The 12,009-nt window shown below is 51.7% G+C and overlaps 1 pseudogene; it reads left to right on the forward strand.

The window, feature by feature from the left end:
• The first annotated feature begins 10,336 nt into the window (after positions 1-10,336).
• LOC136136066 (T-complex protein 1 subunit gamma pseudogene) lies at positions 10,337-11,765 on the forward strand (annotated as a pseudogene).
• The last annotated feature ends 244 nt before the right edge of the window (positions 11,766-12,009 follow it).

Below are 12,009 nucleotides of genomic sequence, written 5' to 3' on the forward strand. Positions count from 1 at the left end.
TCAGTCGAGGAGACCTGACACACAGCCCGTTCATCTCCCTGCTGCTCCCGTCTGACCCTTATGTCACAGAGAGGCCACTGGCTCTTTTTTGTTTCCAAGAAATATTCCAGCCCATGTAGTTTTTCACCTGGGGCTTGGTCCCAAGGCCTCTGGCTTGAGTCGACCTGACATCCTGTGTCAGAAGGGGACAGTCTGCTCTGGCTTTGAGAGGAAGCCTAGAGGTGTGTGTATGGTCTGCATGTGTGTGGGTGCTGGGTCCCCTTGGGGCCCCAGGCTCCACATCCACGCACTTCCTTGGGTGCAAGGGAAAGAGGACAGAGGTGGCTGGGGAGTAGGGGCCCCAGGGGCCCAGATCTGGAGGAATTGCTGAGCCATTAACTCTGAAAGTCTTCGAAGGACCGGGTGATTAGCACACAACGGGCACACATAATTCATATCAATAAACCTTACAAAGGCATGACCACTTTGGAATTTGCTTTTTAACCCAGTAAGGTAGATCCAGGAACTCAGCAAGATGAGGATGTTCATTCAGAGGTCAAGGTCTGGCTGAACCACTCCAGGTCACCTCAGCTAGCTCTGCGGCTGGTCACCACTTCCTGCTGACAGTAGCAAGCGTTCACATGGCGCTTAAGGGCTGCCACGCATTGTGTTCAGACCTCAGATCCATCCCTAAACTGACATGGAGGGCAAGCAGGGCAATCACAGCTAGTAAACTCCCGCGGGCCCTCAGGGCGTGCTGGGCACTGTTCTAGCGCGTTCAGTGCCTCATCTCATTTCGTCCTCACAACACCCCTGAGAGGCAGAGGCTGTGGTGTTACACCAGAGGCTGGATAAAAGCAATGGTGAACGTTGATTTATTGGTACGGGCTCACCATGCCATAGGTTCTGATTTAAGCCCCTGACCTGCACTGGTCCTGGGTGAGCTCTGGATGAATGGGAGGATCTGAGAGAGTGGTGACCATGGCAGCGGCAAGCAACAGGGGTGAGAGCTGAGCAGGAAAGAGGCTTCAGGTGTTAGGGCCAGGGTGGAGCCCAGCAGAGAGCAGAACAGCTGGGGGGTGAGCCCAGGCTGGCCAGGCTGGGGACCCCGAGCCGGGAAGCTCTCACCCCACCAGCAGCTATACTTTGCATCCCTGTACAGAAATGCTACAGATTTCCCGTTGAAGTTGGGTAAAGTGTGGGTTTATTAGGTCGTTTCCTAACCCCAGGAAAACTCAATTACGGATCTGTGAAGCACATTCTCTCTGTCTCCTGGTGAATTTGATGGGGCTAAGGCAGGCAGAGAACAGGAGGACCACCACGCAAAAAGCTGTGTTCAGAATCATCTCTCCCGATCTCACTCGTCGCTCAGCCCCAAAGGATGACAGAAGCCGGACGGGCACGAGGCTCAGGGAAGCCAGGGATGTTCTCAGGATTATCTTGTGGTTTTGGCATTTTCACTTTAAGCTTCTTGGGTTCAACTCCCTTGTTTATATATTTTCCTATGTAGGGAAAATGATCCTGTTAGATTTTTTCAGGGATCAGAAGGAACTGAGCTTCCAGTTGGTGAACAGAAAATGTGGCGGCAAAAGAAATGCAGGATGCTCTAGATTCCAGCTTCCAAGCTGGCCAGTCCAGCTCCTTGTTTGGGACTCAGGGCTGGGGCAGGACACAGCCTAGGTGTCCCTTGAGCCAGTGCCTAGGTGTCAGTCGGCCAAAAGACATAGCTCCTGAGGAAGGAGGCCGACAAGCAAGCAGGTGACCACATGAGTCTGTGACAACTCACTTTGCCATGAAGACTGGGAGAAAGCCACTTCCCACAAAGGCGCATCGGCAAGCTGTCTGCCGTCTGCATCCCAGGTGATGCCGCCGAGAAGCGTAAAGGATACAGGCGAGGGAATTCACAGTGTGTCTTTTCATACTAGGTCTTGGTCAACATTGCATGGAGGTGAGGAGAGGGAAGGCAGAGCTGCCCAGATTCGGGAGGGGGCCCGGAGGGAGCTTCCCCACAGGGTGCCTGGAACCCGGGAAGGGGGTGGGGGGAGCGTGGCCGGAGCCAGCGGGCTCCCGGGGGACATAGAGCAAGGGTGCGCAGGCGGCTAGCGGGGAAGGGCAGGCAGGCGCTCAGGTGCGGGAAACTCGGGCTGCCCCACAGTGGGACTTAGGAACCAGCAACAGGATGCAAGGAAGGACAGAGGGGACGGGGGCCTCTTTTCCCTGTGAAGGAACAATGGTCATTCTTCTACTGGAGGCTGACCTTCCCTAAGAGAGGAAAGGCCTCCTGGGCCAGGGGAGGGAGCAGTTTAAGGAAAGGGAAGAAAGGGGCCCCAGACGCCTGTGCTGTGACCCAGGCAAGCAAGAGGCCTTTGGAACGGACTTGGAATTTGATATGCCCCGTCTCCAGCACGAAAGAGCCAGGCCAGCTCCCGCTGATGGCTTTACCTGAGTGTGACTTCACGACTTTACGAGGCGCCACTGACGCAGCCTCTACCCCATCCATCCGTGGCCTCCAAGGACCCCAAGCTGCAGGCCTGGATGGGTCGCCGCGAAGCTGCCCAGGGCAAGGGTCTCACATGCCGCGTCGTACGGTTCTTCTGTGAGACTTACCATCTATGCACACGGGAAGAAGGATTTCCCAGAAAAAATAGAGGAAGCTGGCCAATGTAATCAACTCACACAAACCCCTCCTCTTTCCAAATATGCCCCTATCTCCAAAACAATCAAAACGGCCCCATTAAATAACACTTGTTCAGTACAAAGGAAGTACAGCATGATGGGATTACAAACCGGTTCCAAGGAAAACATTCCCAATTGTTAAGCATGCAACAATGGGCAAAAAAGCTGAACGCATTTCCATGTGAGGACTGTCGTGCTTGGGGCAAGCCCTTGAGAGCGCTTGAGTACCCAGTCCGGGGGTCACCTGGCGGCTCTCCCACGGTCAGTGCCCCCAGGGAGGCCGTCCCTCCCCTGCATTGTGTCCAGAGGGGGTGGAACATGGCTGGGGCTTGGCACTCCTCACATGCAAGAACTCACATGTCCACTGCCTGCACACAGTGACTCGGACATTTCCAGCCATATCTGCCTCTGGTCTCAGCCCTCGGTCCCCTCAGTCGGGGCAGGCCCTTTGCCGACAGCGGCTGGTGGCACTGAGGACTTCAGCTGACAGCAAGGAGGAGATGGTCATCAGGAGCTAAAGGCAGCTGAGATGGGGGAGTCTTAATTTGTCACCAAAAGAAGGGTTTGGGGGACGTTAGTGACAGCAGCCTCCTCCCCTCTTACGGGCTGAATTGTGGACCCTCAAATTCATATGTTGTAGCTCCAACCCCTGGCGTGACTGTATTTGGAGACAGGGCTTTTATAGAGGTCATTAAAGGTGGGGCCCTGATGCCATAGGGTTAGTGTCCCTAGACGAGAGACATCAGAGAGCGCCCTTCCTGTCTCTCTCACTCCCACTCTCCCCATGTGAGGACACAGCAGGAAGGTGGCCCTCTGAAAGCCAGGAATTGAACCCTCACCAGGAACCTGATCTTGGACTTCCAGAACTGTGAGAAATAAGTGTCGGTTAAGCTGCCCAGTATTTTGTTATGACAGCCCACGCTAAGACATCATCCAAAGGCAAATCTGAAAGACAAAAGGCACCAGGAAGTCTGGGAGCAAATGGACCCTAAAGGCCATCTCAGGCGTCTGCCCATCCAGCTGATGAGGGCTGCCCTCCCAAGACCCCACCGAGTCTTCACCCAGGGACCAGGCCTGTGAACTCGCTCCTGTGCCTGTGTTTCAGCTTTTGTGTTTCCTTTATTGATGCAGAAAAGCAGAACCCCAAGAAGAGTAGACCCTTCTTTCAGTCTTCACTATGCCTCACCTTCAGGCAAAAGGTTGGTGTGACCATCGCAGGCCGTGTGACACGGGGCCCTGTGAATCTTCAGGCAGGCGGTAAACAGCAGGGAGGGATAAATTCTTAATAAACCGAGTCCCATTTTTATGCAAATGCGCCTGCTGACAAAGAAGGAGGGAGCTAGAGCTACAAGATATTTATGACAGAGGGAAGCTGTTTGGAAACAGACGTTTTATGAGGCTCGCGGGAGGCACCAGCTGCTCTTTTAACATTTCTATTTCGGGGCTTTATGTAGGAAAGTGATTGCTCTATAAATAGCAGGGCAAGCAAATTTGTAGGGGGGTGGTGGTCATTGTGTGGGGAGGCTGGGGCCCAGAGCCTTGGGGGACCTTGAGACCCTGTCACCCAGCTTTTGGGGGCTTCACAGGCTTGACACCTCCCTTCTTGGTGATCTTTGAGGAGTTCCAAATTCTTCTCCTTTTCGCAATACCTCCATGCCTGCCTCGGACTACTTCCTATTTTTTTTTAACTTTTAAAATGTTTTTCTTTACATTGTGTTTTGAAAGAAATTCATCCCTCAGAAAAGTTGCAAGATTATCCTGATAAGTGAAGTAAGTCAGACAGAGAAAGACAAATATCATATGATATTACTTATATGTGGATTCTAAAAAAGTGATGCAAATAACTTATTTACAAAACAGAAATAGACTCGGAGACATAGTTGTGGCTACCAAAGGGGATAGCGGTGTTGGGGGGATAAATTAGGAGTTTGGAATTAACAGATACACACGACTGTATATAAAATAGATAAACAACGAGGTCCTGCTGTAGAGCACAGGGAACTCTACTCAATATTTTGTAATAACCTATAAGGGAAAAGAATCTGAAAGAGCATATATGTGTGTGTGTGTGTGTGTGTGTGTGTGTGTTCGTGTGCATGTGTGTGTGTGTATATATACACACACACACATACTGGATCACTTCGCTGTACACATGAAACTAACGTAACATTGTAAATCAACTCTACCTCAACTTTTAAAAAGTTGCGAGAATACTACAAGGAGCACCTGTACGCCTTTCACACCGATTTACAAGTTCACATTGTGCTTCTTCCCTCCCTATGAATGTGTATTATTTGTATTTTTTGCTGAGCCATTTGGGATTATGTTGCAGACCACAGGGTTCTCCAGGAAGCGAGTATCTCCTAAGAAGAAGGATTTTCTCTTGTGTTACCACAATGTGATGATCAGTTTCACTACTGTGATCTAATGTGAAGTCCACATTCACATCTTCCCAGTTGTCCCAATAATCTTGTTATAACATCCCCCGCTCCCCGCATGTACGATCTTGTCCAGAATCATTCGTCGCATCACCTTGTCCTGTCTCTTTCAGTCTCCTTTAATCCCCAAGGATTCTATAGCCCTTCTTTGATTTTCACAGCACTGATATTTGGTAGTAAGGATCTGAATAGGGAAGCAGCATGACCACGGAGCAAAAGAATAAGGGGTTTATCAGAGGATTTGTTTATTACACCATCATGGGAGAAGCCGGGAGGTGAAACCCTGGAAGGGGACGTTTGGGGGATCAGAGGAGGGTACTAACTTGGGGCCACTCGGAGGAGCTGGGAGGATGTGGATGGGGTAGGTACTCTGATGGGGCTTTGAGGCATGAGGTCTCTGCGGGTGAGCAGGGCGGGCAGCTGGGGAAGGGAGGGGACACGGAGCAGGGGAGAACGAGGACAACGCGTCTGTCCTCACGGCGCCCACCGGAGAAGCTGGTGCCTCCTCACAGAGCTGCATCCGCGCCTGCTCCAGACTTGGAGAAGCTGAAAGGAGATTCCGCAGCCACCCACGGCACGGAGGTGGCCCGGCGACAGACCACGGGAACCTCTGTGAGCCCTCCGAGCGCCGCCGCGGCGGCTCCGCGTCCGCCATCCGGATCCCGTGCACATTCTCCGTCCACCCGCGCAGCCACGCTTCCTCTGTACACACTTCTCTCCTCCCGTGAACGTGCATCTGATGAACGTAGGACAAGTGAGCGTACCTGCCAGCTGTCCTTCGGCGTCAGCCCCCTCACCAGGCCGAGTCCCAGCCCTGTGCCCTGTCGCTGCCCTTTTCGTGTTTACCTCCCCATCACGTTCCCTGGTCTTGGCTTCTCGTCCTTGTGAGATGAGAGGCATCCCTGGGAGGACAGAGCCCAGTCCGTCCTGTTTGCAGCTCAGGAGCCAGTCCAGCACCTGGCACAGAGTCTTGACTCACAAAATAGCTGGACAGATGAAGGGGTGAACTGGTGGCTCTGCTTTTCTGGAAACCAGGCTGTCTGGGTGATGACTTGTATGGTTAGGGTCTTGCGTTGAGCATTGGCTTGGTGGATGGGCATAGCAGATGGGACCCACCCACCATTTCCAGTGGTGACTTTGTTCTGGGACAGAACTGCTATAATTAGGGCAGGATTCAATTCCACGGCCCAGAAAATTCAGTGCATCAGTGGCTTAAACAAGATAGGCGTTTATTTCTCTCTCACATAAACTGCATCCGGAGGGAAGTGACCATGGCATCCTTGGGGTCCCAGGCTCCCCTGACTCCCTACCCCACCCTCCCCAGGGAGTGGCCTTCTTCCTTCTAGTCCCCGATGGCTACACCCACTTTCAGGCAGCAAGAAGGACGACAGGACAGAAAAGAGACCGAAAGTGCAGCCACGGGCCACCTCTGCTTAACATCCCACTAACTAGCACTCACGGGGCCAAGGAGCGGCAAAGAGGCCGGAACGTGATCTTATTCTGGGCAGCCGTGTGCCCAGGTTAAAATGCTGCTGCCGTGGAAGAAAAAAGAGTGGTCTTTCAGGCCCCCAGCCATCTTCGCCACAGTTGTGTTTGGGGGAAGGCCCTGCGTCTTGTTTTTCACTGTTTCACATGCAGGATGGGCCCCATCTCTGCCAGGACGGGGAGGATGCACATCTTTAGCTTCTCCTAGGAGTGGGGCAAGCTGACGGCTGTGTGTCGTGATTGGATTGCTTGTGTTGAATGGCATGAGGGTGCCCACAACGCAAATACAAAAGTGCAGGGAGTAGGCCGCCTTTCAATGCATTGGGACAAGCCCCCAAAACAAAAAAACCACCCAAGGCCCAAGGGCGGTTTATTAGAATGGAGAAAGGAGGCGGGTTGTGTGCCTTCGTACATTGGGGCCGTGGTTTCTTAGGGTGGCTCACTGGCCGTTTTTGCTGCAGTGTGATTGAAAGAGTGTGTTTACTGTAGGGTGGGAATTTAAAGTCTCCTTTTAAAAGCATGTTTCTCCTGGGAGCATGTCAGAGGCAGGGAAACTGCTCCCCAGAGAGCAGTTTCATAAGGACTCGTAGCTGAGTTTATTTTGTTTTATTAAAGCATGCCCAGCTGAACATTTCCTCCTGTTCTCATGCCTTTGGACTTGGAGGGCAGAAAGTGAATTGGCCTCTGAACAGTACAGCGGGCAGGATGTGAACCAGGGATACCCCCTTGCTCTGTTCAGAGGGTGAATCACCCTGATTCCAAGCAGTCCCATTGGGGTGGGCAGGGGTAGGGGAGGGAGAAGCAAGTGCTTCTGGTAAAGGAAGTGTGTGGTTGTCTCAGCCAAATGGCACTTGAACATGAACTGCTGGTATTTATTCAAGTCGATTTCCCCACGTCCCCTATCCTGGGACCTGGACTATTCCTATTATAGCCGTCACTTCTAGTCTGTGGGATCTGACCCGCACGGGGTGTGTGCCATTGTACTGGGTGTTACAGGGCTAGGGTTCATCCATTTAGCTGCGTCAGTGTCCCTCTAAGCCCTTACTCTATTTGGCAGTTCAGAGAGGCAAACGCAGGAATGCATACGTGTCAATCAACGGAGTGAAGGAAGCGCAAATCAGCCGTGACTGTGTTTATTGAGTGCGTACTATGCGCTAGCTCCTGAATGGACACGATCTCAGGACATCCTTTGAGGACAACCATGATTGTTATCTCACTTTGGAACAAGGAGGTTGTAGCAGCTGAGGAACTTGCCTCCAGGTCTGCCTGTGATGGGGTTTGGGGTTCTGGGTGGGACACTCAAGTGGGGAAGCAGCCCAGCCCTTTAGGGCTGCCCAGGGGCACCTGTGCAGGAGAGAGAAGGGCTCTCTCACGGTGGGCGCTGCACGGGCTGTGATGCAGAGCGACATCCCTCGGGACCACCCCCTCCCTCTGCAAACAGACCAGTCAGGCAGCCTCTTTGCCACTATAGCAGCAGCCTCTGTGGTTGACAAAGGTCCTCCAGCTTATCTGGCCCCTGGTTTCCTGCGATATTAATGTTTACACCAAGACAATACCAGCGCTTTAGCTTTGGGTTAGAATGAAGAGCTTACCTCCTTCGAGCATGAGATCTCCCCTCCTGAACTTTTGCCTCTGAGTCCACACCAGCGGTTTAGCCCTTAATCATTTCCATCTGTCGGTTTCCACACATCTGCTGGTTTGTCAGGCTCTGGAGGGCAGGCACCAAGTATTTAAAATCCTCTGCCTGGCCCCGTGCTAATGTAGCCGAGAACAACAAATTCTTAAAGACCGATCGATAGATATAAAATAAAAAGGTTCCTTCCTCACCTTGTTGGTGTCTTTCGCAAAGCAGCGTTTTTACTCCGTTAGTAATTCATTTTTTCCTCCTATGTCTAGTGGGAGAGAGATCTCAAAGCGTTTAGGGTTTATCGCTCTGCTGAGCTATGCGTGGGCCAATGCTTTTCCTACCACACAAGTCCGTGCATCTTCTGTTCTAGGGGACAGACTCAAGCCGACAGAGATTGTGCTAAAGTAGCATCACAGAGACGCCACCCTTCCCCTAAATCAGCGGTCCCCAACCTTTATGGCACCAGAGACCGGTTTTGTGGAAGACAGTTCTTCCACGGATGGGAGTGCGGGGGAGGGTTCGGGTGGCAATGTGAGCGATGGGGAGTGATGGGAGCGGCAGGTGAAGCTTCACTCACTCACCTGCCGCTCCCCTCCTGCTGTGCGGCCTGGCTCCTAACAGCCCAGGGGTTGGGGACCCCTACCCTAAATGCAATCCAGGGAATTCTCCTCCACCAAATAATGATTGTCACATCTCCATGCCTGAAGTAGTTGGCAGTTTTTACACCAGGTAGTACTTTGTTTCTTCCCCACATGTCTTCCAGCTGTTTTCTTACCGCACTGACTCTGTGCTTGGGGCAGTACTGCAAATGTATAAGTCACGATCCCTGCCCTCAAGGAGCTTACGAGACAGTTGGGAATTGAGACCAAAAAAATAATAGAGAACCACAAATACGACACAGCCTCAAGACCTAAGTTTCAGACTGTGGTTTGGAATCCATTGGTGGTGGATGGGCTGTAAAATAAGTTTAAGGGATCACAGTCAGCATTAAAAAAAGGGAAATGACTAAAATAGTAAAGATTAGAGTGTCTATGATGTATGTCGAGTGAGAATTGTTTTGTAAAAATTTGGTTCTGTTTTACACAGAAATATAATGTTTCTTACCATAGGCTCTGGTCAGATGTGTTTGAACACTTCTGACAAGCCAGGTATGAGGTGAGTACGGTCTGGCCCGTGAAGGAATGCCACGTGAAGAGCAGTAGTTCTATTTTTTTTTTTTTTTTTTTTTGCGGTACGCGGGCCTCTCACTGCTGTGGCCTCTCCCATTGCGGAGCACAGGCTCCAGACACGCAGGCTCAGTGGCCATGACCCACGGGCCCAGCCACTCCGCGGCATGTGGGATCTCCCCGGACCGGGGCACGAACCCGTGTCCCCTGCATCGGCAGGTGGACTCTCAACCACTGTGCCACCAGGGAAGCCCCAGGGCAGTAGTTCTTAACTTGTGTTTGTGTCATGGACCCTTGAGAGCCATTTGACAACAATTGCAAGTCCTAGAAAACGTACATATGGCTGACATTTTGCCTGTGATCTCAGTAGGTCCACAGACCTTCGCTAGACCCCTTTGATCTGGAGCTTAAAGCCAGGAAGGAGGGAACGGGGAGAGGTTGGGGTCTACATTTCCCAGGGCCCTGAATTTCTGATGAGGAGAGAAGAGCATCCATCCATGGGAGGTCAACAAAGGCTTCCAAGGAGAAGTAGCTCACGATCCAATTCATATTTTAGGAAGATTGTTCTGGAATCATTGGAGGCCAGAAGTCCAACTTGGAGGCTTTGTAATAATTCTTTGAGAGATGGTAGAGGCAGATACATAGGAAGGCATATGGCCTGAGAAGTTTTGAGGGTTTAAAAAGAAAGAAATCACTGGACTTGGTGTTGGATACAGGGGAAGAAAGGGAAAAGAAAGAGTCTAGGGCGGCCCCTGGGTTTCTAGTTTTATGCAGACAACAGTGCTCATCACCACGTCGGGAATAGATCGAGAAAGAAAAGTAAGTTTGGGGAAGAGTATGAGTTTAGTTCTTTGTGGTTAAGGTAAATGCCCAGGTATATATCCGGAATCCCAACATTCTTTCTATGGAAATAAAGAGCAAGTGCCAATGAGGTACGCCTTGGGGTGGGCTGAGGGCTGGCAGAGATGGAAGAGGGGGGTTTGTACTTCGTTTGGGTAGCTGTGTGGCTTGGTGGAACAGTTTGGAGATCCTGGGACAACAGGAGCGTTCTAAAGACTCTGAAATCCCCGCTCACTGTGGAAATAGAAGGAGAGGCACAGCGGGTGAACTGGAGCCAGAGCAAAACGGTGCTTGGAATGAAGCTTGGGCCTCGGGGGGGTAAGGGGCACTGGGGGCATGTGTGTGTGTGTGTGTGTGGCAATGTCCAGCCCCATCTGGAACTTGAGTTGGTGGGTGTGCCCAGGCCCATTCTGTAAGCACCTGTGAGGAAGAAGGGCCCTAACCCTAACACTGCATTCCCAACTCATGTCCTGACTGTGTTCTTCTGTGCCTCTGGCCTGTTTCTCATCTCCCAGCCCCTGAGTTTCTGCTGGGTCCTGTTGATGGCTTGGCACTGAAGCCTCAAGCCTAATGCTCGGTGCTGCCCACTCAGTCCTGACCTCTGCTGACCTCTTCCCCTGTTCATCCACCATTTGCCCTTGAACCCTGGACTGAACTTCTGCCAGCCTGTCTGGACCACTGTCCTGTCTCATCCAGTCCTGTGGCCTGATTTTCTGCTGAATTCCATTGAGGCTGCCAGTGGGAAACATACCAGAGACAAGGATCCCCAAGTCACTTCCAGGCCTGGGTACCAGAACCAACCATGTTTGTTTCTGCTACAGAGGAAGATAGGGTCATTAGGAACTCCATGTTTGTTCACTCCTGATGCGTGCTGCTGGGAATCTGGGTTAGGGTCAAATCTGTATTTGATGATCTGGGCGAACTCCTTGACTGTTTGTTTCTAGAATTGCTAAATATTTCCAGATGTCAGTACGACATGTATGCCATGATGCTGTAATTGGCGCACTCCGTGCTGAAAAAAATTTTTTTCAAATAAGCAAAATGCATAAGATGAAATTAAATCTCCCTCTCTGCTCTCGGAAGTAGAACGCAACCTCCAGGATGCCATGCAGGTGTGCCGCAGTGTTCTCCTGGACCCTCAGCTGGTGCCTGGGGGTGGGGCTTCTGAGATGTCTGTGGCTCATGCCTTGACAGAAAAATCCAAGGCCATGACTGGTGTGGAACAATGGCCGTATCGGGCTGTTGCCCAAGCCCTAGAGGTCATCCCTCGTACCCTTATTCATAACTGTGGGGCCAGCACCATCCGTCTACTTACCTCCCTTCGGGCCAAGCACACCCAGGAGAATTGTGAGACCTGGGGCGTAAATGGTGAGACAGGTACTTTGGTGGACATGAAAGAACTGGGCATCTGGGAACCATTGGCTGTAAAGCTGCAAACGTATAAGACAGCAGTGGAGACGGCAGTTCTACTGCTGCGGATTGATGACATCGTATCAGGCCACAAAAAAAAAGGGTGATGACCAGAGCCAGCAAGGCGGGGCTCCTGATGGCTAGCCAGGAGTGAGCGGTGGCAAGGCGACCTCAACGCACAGAGCCAACAGTCTCCCCCTTCCCTGAGCCAGACTGCCAGGGACACTGTGGATGTCTTTGTTTGGAAGGGATCGGGTTGAGGGGCAGCCCCAGTCCCTTTCTGTTCCAGCTCAGTTTGCAAAAGGCTCTGACATGTAATTCTTCTCTATTGTAAGCTCTCCATTTAGTTTGCTTCCGATGATTAAATCTAAGTCATTTAAAAAAACAA

This window comes from Phocoena phocoena, chromosome 16 (genome assembly GCF_963924675.1).
Source record: "Phocoena phocoena chromosome 16, mPhoPho1.1, whole genome shotgun sequence".
Taxonomy (NCBI): Eukaryota; Metazoa; Chordata; class Mammalia; order Artiodactyla; family Phocoenidae; genus Phocoena; species Phocoena phocoena.